General features: G+C 41.1%; 1 protein-coding gene across 1 annotated transcript in view; it reads right to left on the bottom strand.

Moving 5' to 3' along the window:
- Positions 1-20,296, bottom strand: part of Hasp (Hig-anchoring scaffold protein) — a 1,448,565-nt gene that overhangs the window by 1,034,121 nt on the left and 394,148 nt on the right. The window lies entirely within an intron of this gene.

The following is a 20,296-nucleotide window of genomic DNA, read 5'->3' as shown; positions in this document are numbered from 1 at the left end:
TTCTATCCAGTCAGATGTATCTTCCCCCAACTTGAATCGATTGCGGGGTCCTATCCAATAAAAACATTGTGGGCGGGTGTTTTCATTCCCCTAACGCCTAGAAACTTCCGCGAGAGTATATAAACTGCTGATTTTAGGGTCTCCGGGCCACTTCTGTTCCATCTTTCAGTGTATTAAGTACATAGCAGGAGGCGGGAAGCGCCTCTTTCTTCTTCAGCCGTTCAACACCAGGTAATGGCCTATTAATAACTTCTTTTCTTGCTAGGTTGGCAGTTTAACACTCGCGGCGGGTTCGAAGCATTTCCATCATGTAACCTTTTCCTAAAATGTAATTACTCTTTCCATCTTTTTCTTGTAAAGCTACATATTGGGATAGAGAGTGCTACCCTCTCGAGCTCCCACTCACATTTGTTTTGAGGTGAACTTATTTTCTCAAACTATTCTTCGTTTATGTAATGTAAAGTGTTCTTCTCTAAGTCACCTCTGTAGTATGGGATTAGCCCTTGCGTTAGTGGCCCAGAGCCAGATTAGGTTTTAAAAACAAAGTGTATTAGGAGTGCAAGTTCGCCTCCTCTCAAATTGTTATTTTAGAGGTCATGTAATCAACCTTCTTTTCATGTAATAGACCTCAGTAGGTTGGGTATTTTACCCCTGTGAATACGTCCTTAGAGGACAGCTTGAAGGTAGAGTTTGGTGTGGCCTTGTGATAGGCTTACAATTTTGAGAGCGGATCGCTCTTTGAAATTTGTTTCTGTATGCCTCGTGCAGGCTTTATGTGTAATGTTTGGAGCCAGTGCTCCTGGGCATGAATGGGGCTTTCTGCCCCTTGGCTAAAATTTTTTTGGAGTAAGGCGGGGCTGATGGCCCAAGAGTTATGAAGTAAGGGCACTGAGCCCGAATCCAGTAATATTGTACCTACATTTTTGCTACTCTGTACCTGTTATGATTGTTATCTCTTGTTTTTGAAAAGAAAATATAACCTAGTTAAATTTTAAATTAATTTTACATTGCACGTTAAATTCGTAGCTTGAAACCCATTCACACCCGCACCTTCTTTCACCTCTACCTACCACGGATATCTCCGTAACAATTATTATTATTGGAGCCCGGATTTTTATGCAATAATAGGTCAGAATGCAAATTTACTCAAGCGAGTAGCAAGTATAGTCTACCTTCACAACGATTAAGCTATCGGGTTTGCATAAATGTTAGGGGTACGGCCCATCAGAACCCCTACAATTTATGTTACTCTTGCTACGCTATCGAAGAGCGGGTGGCCGACACTGCCTGCTATGCAAGTTAGTTTGCAATCTAACCTGTCACTGCATAAAAATCCGGGCTTTAATTATTATTATTGTTCTTTCATGCCGTTTCGGCCAACTAAGGACTACGTCATATCAACTGTCTCCTTCAACGGACTTCAACATTTGCCCTGTACTCCCGCATTCGTTGTCGGTGTTGTTTCTTTTTTCTTTCCTTTTTTTTTTTTTTTTTTTTTCTTCGGTCCACGCCTTCCCAGTTTTCAGCTTCGGCTTTTATTGGAAACTCCTGTGGTCTTGAATTATTTCTTCTTAAGTGGGTTGCGCTCCAGTATATCATCATGTGTGATGCCCACCTCTTGTAAATCTTTTTCTACCTCACTGAACCAGGTCCCTTTCGTCTTCTGACCTCTGAAGTAGGATATGATCCGCTTGGTTGACCTTGTAAGGTTCATTCTTGTAACGTGACCATAGAAAGAAGCAATCCTTCTCTTTCGCATCTCATCGGTTATCGTTTCTACGTGGAAATAGAGCGCGTGGTTGTGCCGTCTTCTATACTCACCTTTGTCTTTGATGGGGCCCAACATTTTCGACAAGATATTTCTTTCTTTAATCTCAATTTTCTCAATAAGGCCTCTTTTGTTCATTGCAAGGCACTCCGCTGCATAGAGAGCCTCCGGACGAATGACTTTGCGATAGTGTCCAAATTTGGCGTTCAAGGCTATTGATCTTTTCTTGTATACATCCTCGGTTGGATGGTACGCCATTTCCATTTTATTCATGCGTGACATGATGGCTTCTTTTTCAGACACGTTATATTCTATCATTATTATTATTGTTATTATTATTATTATTGATGTTGTTGTTAAAATAGAACAGCTGTGTCGGCACACAAGTGTTTAATTCATAACCAGTTTTTGAACACTAAGGTCCATCATCAGTGATTTAAAATGATTTAAAACATGCCATTCCACATGGGTGAGTCGTCAAGATGAAACGGAGCCCAGGTGAAATAAACATTAGAAGGGCTGGATGGACATTTGGTATACAATTTCTAATCACTATATTACGTGCCAAAAGCCTGGATTCAATTACAAACCTCACCGCGGTGTTCATATGGAGTGACGACACTGTTCTACGTCAGTGTCAATATCATAGTTTACGGTAAGAAATCAGGGGAATTTTTAGTATTGCATTTGAAGCAATGTAGCGAATTTCAATTGAAGATTCACTTCGATATGATAACCGACACATTGGCTGAGTGATCACCACTGATACTCCCGGTTCAGAGGGTCCCGAGTTCGCTTCCCGGCAGTGTCGGAAATTTCAATCGCATCTGATTAATCCCTCTGGATCACCGAATGGGTGTTTTTGTTTGTCCCAACACTCCCCTCTTCATTTACACACTACACACCACAATTCCAACCACCACAAAAATTCGCAATAGGGTTGGCGTCAGGAAGGGCACCCCGCCGTAAAAACGGTCAAATCCACATGTGGGACACAGTTCGCACCTACGACCCCACACGTGTGTGAAAAAGCGGTAGAATAAGAAGAATATTCACTTAAATATGGTGGATTTGTGATAACAGAAGCCAAAATATGACTTCACAATTCGTGCAATAGTGTGATGACAATATTTGGCAGAGAATTGGCCGTGCGGTTAGGGTCGCGCAGCTGTGAACTTGCATTCGGGATATGGTGAGTTCGAATCCCACCGTCGAAAGCCCTAACGATTTCCCATTTTCACACCAGGATGACGACGCGGATTTGCCTTAATTAAGGCTGCGGCAGCTACCTTACCAATCTTAGCACTTTCCCATACTTCCGCAGCCGAAAACCGTCGATGTGTTAGTGCGACGTTAAACCAGTCCAAAAAGACATATTGAGGAAGAAAATATTGAGGACAAGGTGGCCGATTCTGAATATACTGTAAGTCGAACGAAGATGCCCTCTTATATCTGGAGGACAAATATTCAAGTCTGCAACTTTAGGAGCAGTAAGTGAATTGTTTCAGGTCTGGATAACCTTTAATTACAAAGACGTGAGACTTGGCATACGTTTAGTGTGCAGAGTGAAAACGATGCAGTTCTGTCTGGTACCTGTTACTATCCGGATTGATTATCCTTATTTTGCCTCTTAAAGCAACATTCACCGCAATCATCATCATTATGTGGGGATTTGTCACATCACAGGAGCTACCACTCCTATCAGCTAGGTTATTTTCTAAGAAGCTGACCATTCCATCAACACAAAACAATCTATTTTAGACTTAGGCTACAGTCTATTGGAAACTGGACTGCTGTAAAGCGAATTTCTTTAACAAAATGTGATGTGGTAGATATGCAAATCAGGGTTTCATCACTGAGCGGGTAAATCAATGGAATATTAAATTGCCAAGCTATCAACAATAGTCAAGGCGGCGATAAGGAAGTTCACCTTTATGCGCAATAATGAATGTGTTTAACTACGTATATTGTGCCCTATAGCAAGTCCATTGAGAATCAGTAATACATAATTAAACCGTATATACTGCACTGTAAAAGACACACCATACACTCCGTTTACTTGTGAACACGATCACTATAATCAATTCGGTAAGGACATGGAAAGCAAGGTAAACATCGTTGTGCCTTTCCAAAGTGCAACTGATTAATTGCTTTGCGCTTGGAAGTGACCTGTGGTCTGATGAGACGCTGGCAACAAGTCAAGTTATTCCGGTCCACTGTTTATTTCTTCGTGTAGCTCTCGTAGATCTGCCAGCATCGATAGTATTGTCTTCATTTAAGTTAACATCCCATTTAAAAATAAATGTTAAATAAACAGTTGACGTTTTTTGATTGGTGATTTTTTTTTTTTTTTTTTGCCCATGTTTACAGATACCTTCTACGTAGCCAATTCAATTTCTCCTAGTTTGGTCGTTAGTTACATCTTTACATAAGCATTCATGTTTTCATATGTATTGTCGCGTAACATTACTAATACGACGTGGCTTATAAATATTCATGAAGAATGTAAATAATAATCCAAAAGATTTCCTTCCTCTCTATGAGCAGAAAGGTATAATATACTGATAGAAAAATTCTTAGAACAATTATTAATAAAAAAACACCATGTTGATGGACAGTGGAGATTGTTGCCTAACAACATTGTCTATCGTGAATGTGAATCAATAATATCTACAATGCGTAAAAGAAGAATTTCCTTTTTCTGTCACATATCAAGATTACCAGACACCAGGATACTGAAACAACTATTTGATTACTTTTTGAAAAATAAAATCAATAATAATTGGTTCAAAGAAGTTCAGGATGATTTGGAAGAATTGGGTATAACTCAGCAACAAATCAAAGACAGAAAAGAGAAGAGGATTTTGAAGAACAAAAGCATAAGTCTCAAACTAAAAACAGTTGAACGGAAACAATATATGTTACTATATCGGACACACAAAGGGCTTCCTGGTCGGAGAGGATGAGAAAGTTCTGGGAGACGAAAAATAAGAAATTAACTCAAATGTATTGATTTAAGTGCTCCAATGTGGGCGTAAAATATGTAAATAATAATATGTAGTATGCAATATATAGTCCGCCTCTGTGGGGTAGTGATTAGCGTGATTAGCTGCCACCCCCGGAGGCCCGGGTTCGATTCCCGGCTCTGCCACGAAATTTGAAAAGTGGTACGAGGGCTGGAACGGGGTCCACTCAGCCTCGGGAGGTCAACTGAGTAGAGGTTTGTTCGATTCCCACCTCAGCCATCCTGGAAGTGGTTTTCCGTGGTTTCCCACTTCTCCTCCAGGCGAATGCCGGGATGGTACCTAACTTAAGACCACGGCCGCTTCCTTCCCTCTTCCTTGCCTATCCCTTCCAATCTTCCCATCCCTCCACAAGGCCCCTGTTCAGCATAGCAGGTGAGACCGCCTGGGCGAGGTACTGGTCATACTCCCCAGTTGTATCCCCCGACCAAGAGTCTGAAGCTCCAGGACACTGCCCTTGAGGCGGTAGAGGTGGGATCCCTCGCTAAGTCCGAGGGAAAAACCGAACCTGGAGGGTAAACAGATGATGATGATGATGATGATGATGATGATGCAATATATAGTGTTCTAACTTCGTGTCTTAATTTATGAACTTCCGGATCATGTATTCATTGTTACACCACAAGGACTAGGAGCTTGGAATATAACTGACTTATTGTGATTTAAACTTCTCCTTTCATTTTCTCGTGTTTCTCCAAAAGAGCTAAGGTTCTATCTAATTCTTTGAATATACCTATGGGTAAAGGATAAGAAGAAGACCGAGCGAGAGGGCCGTGTGGTTAGGGCGCGCAGCTATGATTTTGCATTCGGGAGATAGTGGGTTCGATGCCCACTGTCGGTAGGCTTGAAGATGGTTTTTGCGTGGTTCCCTATTTTCACACCAGGCAAATGTTGGGGCTGTACCTTAATGAAGGCCACGGCCACATCCTTCCCCTCACAGTCCTCTCCTGTAGTCACATCGTCTCCTTAAGACCTATCTGTGAAAGACAATTGCAAAAACAAAAAAAGATTTTTAAAAAAGCACCGCGTGTGGCCCTAGTTAAATATTCTGCTTTTCACTTATCTACCCTCTGAGACACCATTGTTAAAGGCAATCCTATGTTTATTACGAATTTGATTTAATGAACAATTTATCAACATTCTCGTTAGATGATTGTATCCATACTGTTTCTTCTTCTACCGCTTGTCTCCCACGTCTAAGGGGTCGCGGGTGCTAACTGTGTCGCACATGTGAATTTGGCCCTGTTTTACGCCCGGATGCCCTTCCTGATGCCAACCCTATATGGAGGGATGTAATCACTATTGCGTGTTTCTTTGGTGGTTCGTGGTGTAGTATGTTGTCTGAGTATGAAGAGGAAAGTGTTGGGACAAACACAAATACCCAGTCCCCGTATCAGAAGAATTAATTAGACGCGATTAAAATTTCCGAAGCGGCCGTGAATCGAACCCGGGTACCTCTGAACCGAAGGCTTCAAGGTGACTATTCAGCCAATAAGCCGGACATATGATTACCTCCATACATAATATAAAAATTCATAGTCTGTTTCCAGTCATTCGACTGGGTCAGAAAAAAATTAATGAAGTCCCCATCTAGCGGTGAAGATAAGAATTGTGCCAGCAGCCGAAGCCTGTCGCATTCCTGTGGGGGATGATTAATGACTGATAAATTAAATAATATTGGAGAGTGCTGCTGGATTGAAAGATGATAGGGTGAACTGGAGTGCCTGGAGAAAACCTATTTCAAATGGAAAGACTGGGATTTGAACCACGGAATGCAGCGGTGAGAGGTTCTTATGTCCTTATATATCTACAGGTAAAGAATACATAGTAGTCATTAAGTTCGTGGACTGGCCGTCTAGTGTCGCTGTGGTGCACTACAGCGGAGAGTTTGCACCACAGAATGTTGTCGTGACAATTCTTCGCTAGTCCCAGCAAGAGTCAATTGCGTGCATACAGTATGAGCAGAACTACGGTCTCTGATGCGAAGGGCAGTTGAATGTCAGCGGGGGAACTTAAGAATATCGTAGTTTGAGTAACGGGAAAATTTCAAGTTCTGCTAAAAATTAGGCAAATCCGCTAGCGAAACGTTTGATATGATCAAACTGAAATCTCCCGGATCGCCATAACGGGAAAAAGACGCAAAAAGACAGGTCGAAAGACTGTAATCCTTGAACTGTAAGCGCCAATACAAGTCTGTAGTACACGAGTGTACTCCATGTTGCCTACACTTTACGTGCCAGTCTACGAAATTTTTGACTGTAGTAGTATAAAGATATGTATATACTAGATATATTACTACTACCTTCTGAGTGTGGGTTGGCGTTGCTATTATTGTACAAATATGAAAACGTAGTCACTTGTATTAAAGGAATTTGGTCCACTTCTGGGTGAAATGCTCCACCACTTTTCTTATCGCTTAACTTTTGCATCCTTAATTCCTGCAAATGTGAGAAAGTAGACGTTTATGCGCCGAAATTTAACTGCGTTCGGGCGAGATCAATAGAAACCCTCAGTCATAATTCAATTTCGAACTTGGTGAGGGAAATTTACACTCTCATATTGTTGTTCTGTGATAAGCTACGGCCCCGGTGCAGACATTTTAAAGCATTTCTTGAACTGTAGCGAGTATGCTGTTACTCAATATGACTAGGCAATGGCTTACATAGTATTCGTTAGATAAATATTACGCCTGGTGTCTGGCAAGGACATTCCTCAATATACGCTACTTTCACACATTAAATCAAAATGAGTTGGCGAAGTGGTCACATCTAGCGAACATAAAGGGTGATGTGTCCTACAAAAACAAAATAAGGTCTTATACTGTATGTCTCTGAACAAACCACAACTTGTATGATTCACATGCGGACGTCAAATCATAACCACTATATTCACCGGACAGTGTGAAAACTGATATCCATCGATTTCATCACAATTCATTGAACAGAGGAAATCATTTGATATTTTCGGCGCTTGTGTTAACCATTTGAATATACATATGTTTTATGGCTGGGAATAATCAGAAAATTTGCATAATGAAATGTGCGATATAAAACGTGTGAGAAGTAATTACCTTACATCCGTGCAGACTCTGAGGTTAAATACTGATGGATGGCCATGACAGAGACAAGAGGGGCGTTAGAGTACAGATGGTCGATGTGATCTTGTAGGCTCTGATGGGAAGTGTTAATGGATCGCCGTGACTCAGAGACATATAGACAGATCTTTTGTCAGGGAGGACTCATCTCGTCAAACTCTAGAGAATTGATTATTTCACTTGTGGTAGTTTCATAGGCCTTGAGTCGGTTCCCCTTTTCGTTGCACTGAAGCCTACAAATTTCGACTCTAAATTCCTTACAGATGTGTCTCGAAAACGATTCGTTAGATGCAAATACATTAATTGTTATAAATTTTATTTTAGTTTTTCAAAGACATATTTATGTTCATTTAACACCATTTTGTTAGGAATTTATACTCCTTGATTTCATTCAGCACCGGGCGAGATGGCCGTGCGGTCAGGGGCGCACGGCTGAGAGCTTGCATCCGGGAGATAGTGGGTTCGAATCCCACTGAAGATGGTTTTCCGTGGTTTCCCATATTCACACACGGCAAATGCTGGGGCTGTTCCTTAATTAAGGCCACGGCCCCTTTCTTCCAACTCCTAGGCCCTTCCTATCCCATCGTCGCCATAAGACCTATCTGAGTTGGTGCGACGTAAAGCAACTAGCAAAAAAGGAAAAAGAAGATTTAATTCAGTGCCGTTTAGTAACTTAAAACCATATTCTCTCATAAGCCAGCCCAAGGCTACGCCAATAAAAGTTTAACTTTTGCATTTGGATGCCGGGCTGAGTGGTTCAGACGGTTGAGGCGCTGGCCTTCTGACCCCAATTTGGCAGTTTCAATCCTGGCTCAGTCCGGTAGTATTTGAAGGTGCTCAAATACGTCAGCCTCGTGTCGGTAGATTTACTCCTGCGTGACAAAATTCCGGCACGTCAGCGTCTCTGAAAACCATAAAAAAAAGTAGTGGGACGTAAAGAAAATAACATTATTATTATTATTATTATTATTATTATTATTATTATTATTATTATTATTATTATTATTATTATTATTATTGCTTTTGAATGGATCAAAACAGTACATAATTTGATTGATAACTATTTTAAAAGCTTAAATTTTGTTTTGTTTCCTCAAAAGACGATTAGTTTCTACGATAAATTCCATATATTCCAACATTTTCGATGCCCAAAATGTTATGACACGTTATATCATCCTTTGAGAACTGAGGTGTTCATTTCATTCTCGTGAGCTGTTTGTTCTCATTGTTTATAGCTTTGTAGGTTTGTAATTATCAAATATACGTGTTTGCGTGAATCTTCATGCGACTAAAAATTCTCAATAGACCTAGCGGCCTTTATTCTACCACTTCCGGGATATTTAAAACCGTTGCGATGAATAACGGTGTTACCGGTTAGATATCAAACGGCTTTTGTTCTTTATCAATATCCTTTAAGAAAATATTTTGAAATATATCACATACTCCCTACAACATGCTGATTACAAATAATTAATGCCTACGGGGGTCAAATCGATACACCTGCACCTGGCGATCCGAACATGTCCTCGGACACTCCCGGCACCAAAAGCCATACGCCATTTCATTTACAAATTAATTACAAAATAAACTCCGTTCTATACATCAGTACAGACTATACTCAATCGGCATATCAAATGAACAGATTATTTCGTGTATATTCCCTTTAGTAGTAACTTGATCAACAGAAAGAACATTAGTAGTATGCATTAGTAGAGATCTCTTTGTTTTAATCTCCATGCACACCAAACTTCCCAGTTCCAACCAACTACTCTCATACAATGCTTTGTCTCGTTTCCCCTCACGTTACAAATGAAAAAGAAACAAAGATGAATGTCCTATCCAGCATCTCTTTGTTCAATTTGAAGCAACCCTGAAAGGTTGTATCTGTTACCGATCAGATTTTGCACTTTGTAATTCTTCAACAATACCGCATTCTAGATGCTTTTGTTATCGTCCATTCTGCTGCGTCAATGGCCCACATTCTACACACTACCCTGGCTCGCAGTGCCCACCCAGAAGCATTTTAAAAATTTTTATACGACTATTATTCCTTGATTTTGGCAATTGTGTTTTGTACAGAAATATACTCCTTACAAGTCCATTCCTTTGAATATTATTCTTCCTAAACAACAGGATAATTTGCTTCCCGGCTATCAGAATGCTCGTTTCCTTCCTGTAACTTATCACCAGCAATTTTCTTCTTGTTCTTAATGTATTATTGATATTAATAATATTATTGGTTTTAAGCCCCACTAACTACTTCTGCGATTTTCAGAGACGCCGGCATGTCAGATATTTTCCCCGCAGGAGTTATTTTACGTATTATTTTTGATGATGATAATGCTTGTTGTTTAAAGGGGCCTAACATCGAGGTCATCGGCCCCTAATAGTACGAAATGAGACGAAATGAAACGGCAAATTAAAAGCCCAAAAACATCCACTGATCACAATTCAAAACGTGAGGACGAACAATGAATGGATGGATGGATATGAATTTAAAACGATCAGTGGAACCGACCCACAGTGCCTCACATGCACAGAAGCGGGCGTAGAACAATAGTATTACTGACCAAGGGACTGCTTCTATAGCACAATACTGAATCGATGATACTTGTAGTCGAAAGGGGCCCAAAATCCAAGTCAGCGGCCCCTCACAATGGTACTTACCGCTAGAAAAGTTGAACCATGGTATTTGACATGTTGCGGTACTAATCAAGAGTAGCGTAGACTCGCGGTATTCCGCACAGTATGGTACTACTCACAGGTAATGAAATTCGCACATGTATTACAGTCCTTCGGTGTTTCGCACATTGCGGCGCCATTAACGGGCAACGCAAACCTATGGTGTTCATCACGTAAGTGTACTAACCACAGAGACTCGTACTATCCCGTGATGTTCCTCATATAGTGGGTACTAATCATAGGCAAGCAGTAACCATGGGTTCCGTCATCCCATGGTGTCGCTCATAGAGTGCTACTAATCACAGGTACTGTAAAAGCCGTCGCGCTCTCGTTTGCTACTAAGCACAAACCTATTTGGTACCTAACATAGTGGTACTACGCGCAAGTAAAAGCGGCCCATGGTGTTGCCTGCGTAGTGGTACTAATCACAAGTAGTTTCATGGTCTAATTTGAGCATCCCTTGGTCGCCCCTTTTAGTCGCCTCTTACGACAGGCAGGGGAGACCGTAAGCGAATTATTCGTCTGCGTCTCCCACCCACAGGGGGTTGTGTTTTTGGTCCGTGAGAGGTATTTTATTTCCCTCAAGTCCGCCGGCAAGCCGATTAGGACCCTCCTATCCGCCACCAAGGACGCGCCACGTGGGAGTATCACCTCTCCCCCTGCTACGCAGCGTAGTAGGTTCGTGGCGTATTATTATTATTTCGTTTCAGCCAGCTATGTACCATGCTATTTTAACCGTTTCCTGTCTTGAGCTTTAACACACGCCCAGTACTCCCGCATCCATCTTCGGTGAGCTTCCATACGTCCACCCCTTGCCTGTCTTCATTTTAGGTTTTGTTCGAAAAATCTATAGACCTTCGAGTTTCTTCTATAAAAAATCACGTTGCAAGATGTCATCACGCTAGGTCCCCAAATCTTGTAAATCCTTTTCCACCTCGGCATACCAGACCCCTTTTGTTTTCTTATTCAGAAAGTAGGCAAAGATTAGAATCGACAATTTTTCTGATCTCATTTGTGTTAAGTGACCATAGAAATAAATCCTCATTTTCCTAATACTGTGTGTTATTATCTATATGCAGATAAAGTTCATGATTGTGCTTTCCCTTGTATTCTCCATTTTCCTTTACCGGGCCGAAGATCTTCCCTAGAGTCGTCCTTTCTTCGGCATCTAGTTGTTCTGCCAGACCTTTCATATTCACTGATAAGAAGTCCGTTTCATCAGGTAGAATTGCTGTACAGTAATGTCTAAACTTGGATTTGAAAGATATTTAGCGTTGGTTATAAATATCTTTGGTGAAGTGGTAGGCCATTTCCGTCCTGTTGATTCTATTATTAATATTAATTCTAGCGTTGCACCGAAATTGCAGTGTCCACTTTTCGGATCGATGAACAGCATTTTGCATGAACTTGTCTGTCGTTAGGCTTCAGAACGACGATTTATTGAATCTTGTCATCGTAGCCTTAGTCGTCCTCTGGGGCGTTCGCCTTCGACGTCGAAGAGGAGGATGGAGTTTTTAACACTGTACCAGACACTGAGCGGTGGACGTGGCTGAACGAACGGAGGCGCTTCTGTCATTATTTTTTTTTCTGGTTGGCGCAGTACACATTCCAAATTGTGGTGTTCATAATATGGTTAATATGGGCGGTACCGTCTGTCCTGTGGAGCATTCTCATTTCCAAGATGTCGAGCTGACATTCACTGATTTTATTGGCTGGTCAGCATTCACCTCCATCCACCTCAACACTTCGTGTTACTACCTGATGTAATGAGAGGCGAAGTGGCATTCTCTTGTCAAAAAGGACACCCGTGACCTCCAACAGCATCCAGGTTGCATTCAACCTAACTCGCAATTTATCGCTGATGCTGTCGGCGTTTTGCAGACGGGATTCAAGGTACCTGAAACTTTGATTCTGGTTTCTATAATTTCATTTGGTTTACGTCGCACTGACACAGACAGGTCTTATGACGACAATGAAATGGGAAAAGACTATATCCGGGAAGAAAGCGAATGTGGCCTTAATTAAGGTATAGATAGCTTATGAAAATAGGGAACCAAGGGAAACTTCTTCAGAGCTGCGGAGAATGGAGTTCTAATCCACCATCTTCCGAATGCAAGTTTACAGCTTCGTGATCCTAACCAGCTAGGCAGCACGCTCAGTGCTCCACCTTCAACACTTCCGACAGTTTCGTTTTTATATTGGTGCACTATTCCACAACGGTGGTTTTCGACATTCATGCTGCCCCATACGCAGTCTTCATTCTCCGATGGATGTCCAACGGTGTTTGCCCTTCGGCAGCCAAGAACGGAATAACAGCACGTTGGTCCTGTTTGGACGCACCTGGTAATGACGTCACCAAATTTTACATGGGCGTACTTAACACACGCACCTCGGCACGACATGACTGCCACACTAATCCTTTGGCCTACATTCATTTTTGTATTTGTATTACTTGTTTGGAATGTTTCTTCTAAACTAATCTATGTAAATGTTATTTTGTTTTGACTTAAATTATTTTTAAGAGACAACATATAAAAAAACTAATCATCTTCGTTGATTAGAGGAATGTTTCATTTTAATGAACGAATGAATGAATGGATTAATTAATTAATTGAAAATGTCAGAATCTAATCCTTCACTCGCCGGAGGGAGGGTAGGTTGGAGGAGAGACTGTGTTGGACCTGGTACACAATTTGCTCCACTTCCGGTTCGTTGACGTAATTTCCGTCCATTTTACGAGATGCCAGAGTGTAGAAATTTTGTCCTGGAAAGGATTCTTTTTAACGTGCCAGTAAACTCACTGACCAGTCTCTGATATTTTAGGACTCTTAGAATTCAACCAGATGTATTGGGATTCGATTTTACTATACTGAGCACTTGAATATAAAAGGCAGAATACATAAAAGGGGCGATCAAAAGGTTTATATTCGACGGCTGTACAGTCCTGAATCGAGATGCCAATCAGGTAAAATCGCCATGAGCATTGAGATACTCATCCCACCAACTCACTAATTTGAAGATCCCCGTGTGGTAAAACACCATGTCCTGCTGCGTGAAGAAGTCCGTAACCGCCTGCCGCACATCCTCGCCAACAGGAAGCGACGACCTTTGAAGGCCTTTTTGACGGACCGAAGGCGTGAAAATCGAATAAATGGTAATGCGCCGGTCCGCCCTAATCGCTTCATCCACCGCCTCCTTGTTGTTGTCCATAATGGATGTGCGCCTTGTGTCGAAACGTGACCCGCACGGAACTTGGTGCATTATACCACAAGGGTGGTTTTCGACAGATGTATGTCCACCAGTGTTTGCCCTTCGGTAGCTAAGTACATAATAACAGCACACTGGTCCTGTTTGGACGCATTTGATAATAACGTCACCAAAGTTCACGTGACCGCATTTAACGCACGCACGACTGCCGCACTAATCCTTTTGGCTATATATATACCCGCATCGCTTCCGCAATGAACTTGTGGAGTGCAAATCTATCTAGTGGTTTCCATGGTATCAATCGAGAAAATTCAATATGGTGACAGTTAGGGTAAGATTTCAAAAACAAGGTATAACACTCTTAGCAAATGAATCTATGGACCAATTATATAGAATCCAATATGTAGGAACTTAGGGTAATAAACTTACCCTAAAAATTAAAAATATCGTAGATTACGCAATAATATTTGAACACTATCACCATAAAAAGCAAAAACACAGATATTCTCTGGAAATCACAAACACAAATGATATTACGAATAAAGGTGTTTTAAAGATCATTCATCTCCACTGCACATGACCTTCATGGCGTACTGTGTAGGGATTCAAATCCACTATCTCCTGAATGCAAGCTCACAGCTACGAGAAAATGACCGCACCGGCAACTCGCTCAGTTCTGAGTTATTTACAGCATTCATATATTTAGCTAGAAAGTAAAAGAATTCACTTTATCTATTCTGTAGAGGTTATTGTTATTAATTTAAGAAATGTTGCCCTTCGGTCAGGAATTTGCAAATTCGCATGCGTAGCCAGTGAAGAGGTTACCGCCCAGATCATTTAAAGACTCGCAAATTCTTGTACGCGAGCCAGGCGCGAGACAAGTGGGGCCTTCACGGATCAGCAGCACGCAAGACAACTGACAGGAGAGAGATCAGTTCCCTGTTATTGTGTTCTCGCTATAGATCACAAATTTAGAAAAAGAAAGTACCAATATGTATTAATGCACTGTATACGTACACGCGTAGAGAATAAAGGAATGAATATTATAAAACGTGACAATATTCCAAAAGTACATGGTGTTTGTATTTCATTTTTCTTGTGCCTGCTAGTGGTACTTTTAAAAGACACAACCATTATTATTATTATTATTATTATTATTATTATTATTATTATTATTATTATTATTATTATTATTATTATTATTATTTACAATTTGTTTTACGTCGCACCAACACAGATAGGTCCAATGGCGACGATAGGATAGGAAAGGCCGAGGAGTGGGAAGGAAGCGAGGTGGCCTTGATTAAGGTACAGCCCCAACATTTGCCTAGTGTGAAAATGGGAAACCACTGAAAACCATCTTCGGGGCTGTCGACAGTGGGGTTCGAACCCTCTTCTACATCATAATCAAAGCCTCTCTGCACTACCAATTTGTCTATGAGACTGCGCTCCGCACCTTTTGACTTAACAGCCTTCTAAAGGCATCATTCAACTTTTACATTAATAACCAGAGCATTTTTCCTCTATAAATTTTACACTTGCACGGCCTCTCTAGGCACAACCTACATTTAAGAAACAGTATTAGCTGTCTTCTAGGCTCAACAGTCTGATATATTTACATAAAAGGAATAAAATCGAATTTTACAAGCGTATCGAATACCCATTCTGCGGGCCTTTGTGGAAAAACAATAGGTCCAATTACTGGCCTAAAAATCAAAATTGTGCAGAGGCGAACTCTTGCACTCCTAGAAGTTTATAATTAAATGGTTAAAACACTATTTGGGCTTGTGACCCGAATATACAGAGGCTAAGCCTATGCTACTTAGGTGACTAGATGGAGATAGTATTCAATTTACCATATTACAAACAGTAAGCGGTTACAAAATCATAGTCACCTCAAAATCAAACTGAAGGGGATGCGAGAGTTTATCACACATCTATTCCCTAATTATGGTTAAGTTTCTTGGGCGTGTTTGAAATTTACATTAGAAGATAGAAATTTACATTTTAAGAAAAGTGAAGTTACATTATTAAGATTTGGAACATTCCCCTCGAGTTAGCTGTCAAAGACAATCACTTAATAAGATCTGGGCTACCGAGTTCAATAGCTGAAGTCGCTTAGGTGTGGCCAGTATCCAGTATTCGGGAGATAGTGGGTTCGAATCCCACTGCCGGCAGCCCTGAAGATGGTTTTCCGTGGTTTCCCATTTTCACACCAGGTAAATGCTGGGGCTGTACCTTAATTAAGGCCGCGGCCGCTTCCTTCCCACTCCTAGCCCTTTCCTGTCCCATCGTCGCAATAAGACCTATCTGTGTCGATGCGACGTAAAGCAACTTGCTAAAAGATCTGGACTGCCACCTTGAGCTGCTGGTCTGTTCGATGATGAACGAGGCACCCCGCCTCCTCTCACAACCCTACACTAGACTGGAGCGATGAATAAGACCAAGAGGGTCGAAAAAGTGCCATCTTTCATACGCGAGAGGAAGGATCCAGAAAACTCTGGGCTAAGGTCCGACACACCCCCAACTCTTATTGGGTAATTTAAATAGATACAAGAAAACGCTAATTGGCTGAAAATTAAATATACACAATTTTCTATTGGGCAACATCTTAAGTTGGCGGAAAGAGATCGAAGTATTGTCAATTTTAACAAACCAAGCACAAAGAATAATCAACTCAGTGTAGTAAACCTTAAAATAAAAAAGTGATTTAATAATTCCTCTTCACACCAGAGGGCATAACTTTTTTTTTTTTTTTTGTACAGACATTTGTAGACAAAAGTTCAAACTTATTGCGCTAGTTGTTGCAAGTTTTAGATTTAAGATGACATTTTCCACGGCGCTTCACTTAAATGAACGGGGCGGGTGTACCACCAGGTACAATTATTATTATTATTATTATTATTATTATTATTATTATTATTGTTATGCTATTTGGTTTACGTCGCACCGACACAGATAGGTCTTATGGCGGCGATGGGATAGGAAAGGCCTAGGAATGGGAAGGAAGCGGCCGTGGCCTTATTTAAGGTACAGTCCCAGCATTTTCCTGGTGTGAAAATGAGAAACCACGGAAAACCATCTTCATAGCTGCCTCCAGTGGGGTTCGAACCTACTATCTCCCGGATGCAAGCTCACAGCTGCGCGCCCCTAACCGCACGGCCAACTCGCCCGGTGTTATTATTATTATCATTAATTATTATTATTATTATTATTATTATTATTATTATTATTATTATTAATTATTATTATCATTAATACTATTATTATTAAAGCGACTTCATTGTTTCGGAGTTAGGACTTCCGGCCCTTTCTTACACTTAACCACTTCACGTAGGTATATAAATAAATATTAATTTACAATATAATTTTTACAGTTCTATAATGTAAGAATTTCGACAATTTTCATCTTAATATAAGGTGACATTATCAAAACTGTAATGACCGAATTTAAACATATTAAAATTTGCAACCTAAAGTATAAAATAAACTATCTAAAGTAAGTAATGCATCCCATTCACACTCAGGAAAGACTGTAAGTGCTCATAAGATGACGCTGGCAGAGGATTTTGAACTTTGAACTTTGTCTGAGATTTAGCTTTCCTGATGTCATTGGGGAGTTCATTCCACCAGCTCGTGGCGGTGATAGTGAACTATCTGTTGTAGGCTGCGGTTCGTTGTACAGGAATTTCTAGCGTACAGCCTGACCGGCTATTGAACAAGGTAGTGTAGTGAACTAAGGTAGCGAAATCTGGTGGAGAGGTAAGGAGTGTTTTATTATGTAGGGCCTACTGGAATTCCTTCCATGTGCAGTAACGCAGCGTGAAATCATGCAAATGTGGCCGTAGCCTTACGCTCGAAAACCATACCTCCTCAGCCAACTACCATTGCAACCCAAAAGAAATCCCAATTTCGAAGTTGTTGAGTGTTCAATGTGAGTAGAAGAATGGGCAATAATTTTTTTCCCTTTCTAAGTGTTTAGCATCGTTGTAACTCATATACTGTAGGTTTTCCGTGACGTTGGGATAGGAAAGGGCCAAGTCTCGGAAGCTACCTTTCATAGTCTTCATTAAGATAGGAGCCAAACAAAACACAGTGATCTCCATTCAGACCTCGAAAGGCCCATGGAGATGTGGAACCGAGTTCTGTAGCTGCAGCCGCTAAAGTGCGGCCAGTATCCAGTATTCGGGAGATAGTGGATTCGAACCCTCTTGTCGGTAGCCCTGAAGATGGTTTAGCGTGTTTTCCCATTGTCACACCAAGCAAATGCTGTGGCTGTACCTTAATTAAGGCCACGGCCACTTCCTTCCCACTTCCGGCCATTTTCTATCCCATCGTCACCATAAGACCTGTCTATGCCCATGCGACGTAAAGCAACTTGCAACAACAACAACAACAAAAGAGAGGAGTGGAAGATAAATGCTTTCACTATTCATAACCTCGGCAATAATAATGGCGTACGGCTTCCGTAGAGTCGTGGTGCAAGTCTTTTTCGAGTTGACAGCCTACTGAGAATGGGGCCCTACCTAAGTGAATTATAATGAATGAACACAAGACAAACAAGGCAAAGAATATACATTAACCAATTGACGGTAAATTCCCCGACCTGGAGGAGAATCGAGCGTGGACCAAAGGCCGGCATGCTAACCCTTTATCCAAGGAGCCGAACACCTCGGGAATGAGTGGGATGCAATGCCCAACCGTCATTGCTCCCAGGAATGAACCTGGTTATCACTTTTGTAGTCGACTAAGTGAACACCAACGCCATACGCCTCTCCTGGAATGAATGTCCGGTTTCTAAATATGTAACAAGGGCACGGTCGCTTCCTTTCCACTCCTAGGCCTTTCCTTTCCCACCATCGCCCCATAAGACCTATCCGTGTCCGCGTGACGTAAAGCAAATTATAAATATATATATTTCAACTTTCTGGCAGGGAATCGGACTAATGTTCGTCTTAATGAAACGAGAACGTCTACACTTTTTCGGCTAGGCATCCCTCTTTTTTAAATTATAGCCACAGTATTTTACTGAAATGTCGTATGGCTTTTAGTGCCGGGATATCCCAGGACGAGTTCAGCTCGCCAGGTGCAGGTCTTTCTATTTGACACCTGTAGGCGACCTGCGCGTCGTGATGAGGATGAAATGATGATGAAGACAACACATACACCCAGATCCCGTGCCATTAGAATTAACCAATTAAGGTTAAAATCCCCGACCCGGCCGTGAATCGAACCCGGGACCCTCTGAACCGAAGGCCAGTACGCTGACCGTTCAGCCAACGAGTCGGACATTTTACTGGTGTAAAATGGAAAACCATCGAAAATCATCTTCAGGGCTGGTGGTTCGAAGTTACCATCTCCTGCATGCAAGCCTACTGGTGCAAGATTCGATTATTTTTTTCTTTTTTACTAGTTGCTTTACGTCAAATCGACACAAAATGGCGGCAGTAACTGCAGACAGGATAATAGGGCCTATAACTTTTGAAACCACAATCAGTGGGCAGAGATATAGGAATGGCATTCTCGTACCATCTTCTAACAATTGACGGACAATGAATGCCAATCTGGATATTTCCAGCAAGACTCGGCAACCGCGGATACGGCTAACGAGTCTTTAATTTTAATTGAGGACATTTTTTACAACAGGGTAATAAGTAAGCCATTGTGGTCCGCATGATCCCCAGATTTTTATTTATGGCGAAAATTGAAAAATAAGATTTATGCAACAAACCCTCACGTTCTAGATGAACTCAAACAAAATATCACGAGAGAATTTGAGGCGATCTCGGTAGATAAACTAATGCGTATGAATGAAAATTTCCTTAGATGAAGCCAGAAATGTGTAGATGCAGGTGGAGGACAGTTTCAACATCTTCTGTGACAAGGTGAGAAATTATTTTACTTTGATTATACGTTATTATGTGTGCTTGTTATTTACATGGGATTCATACGGGCGCTCTTCTGGCCCCAAGCTCAGCGAGTTGCCATGTGCGTGTCTGACCTTCAGCTCTCCCACCTACTCGCTGCGCTGCGCCGGCCCCACTTTGAGTGAAAGACCCTGTACTGGCACTAACACAAATTAATGGGAATAAGGTACATGTTGTCCTAGACCAGTGGTTCTCAACCTTTATGGTCCTGCGCCCCCTTTTCATCCGTAAATTATTTCATGTCCCCTTAGTGAAATATTGATTGAGAAAAGTTCTATTTCTGTGTTAGGGTTAATATCTCAAAACATGTTTTATAATTATGTTATTATTTATAAGTGATTAATACATAGCTTTACATATTTTAAAGTAATACTTATAATGCAATCACTTTACAAATAGTCATGAATAACACAAATAATAATAATACAACAAGAGAATAAAACAAATGGCAGTAAATATATTATGGTGGATTCTACTCATACGGCAATTAACATTTCAAACTAAATCATTTGATTTGATTTTGTAGGAAGAAATTAATGAGAGGGATCTTTTACTTCCACAAGATTTTAAATGTTTGGTTCCAACTGTGACAGCG

The sequence above is a fragment of the Anabrus simplex genome, chromosome 6 (genome assembly GCF_040414725.1).
Source record: "Anabrus simplex isolate iqAnaSimp1 chromosome 6, ASM4041472v1, whole genome shotgun sequence".
In the NCBI taxonomy this organism is placed as follows: Eukaryota; Metazoa; Arthropoda; class Insecta; order Orthoptera; family Tettigoniidae; genus Anabrus; species Anabrus simplex.
The sequence above is the reverse complement of the archived record's forward strand: the minus strand, read 5'-3'. Positions and strand labels throughout refer to the sequence as shown.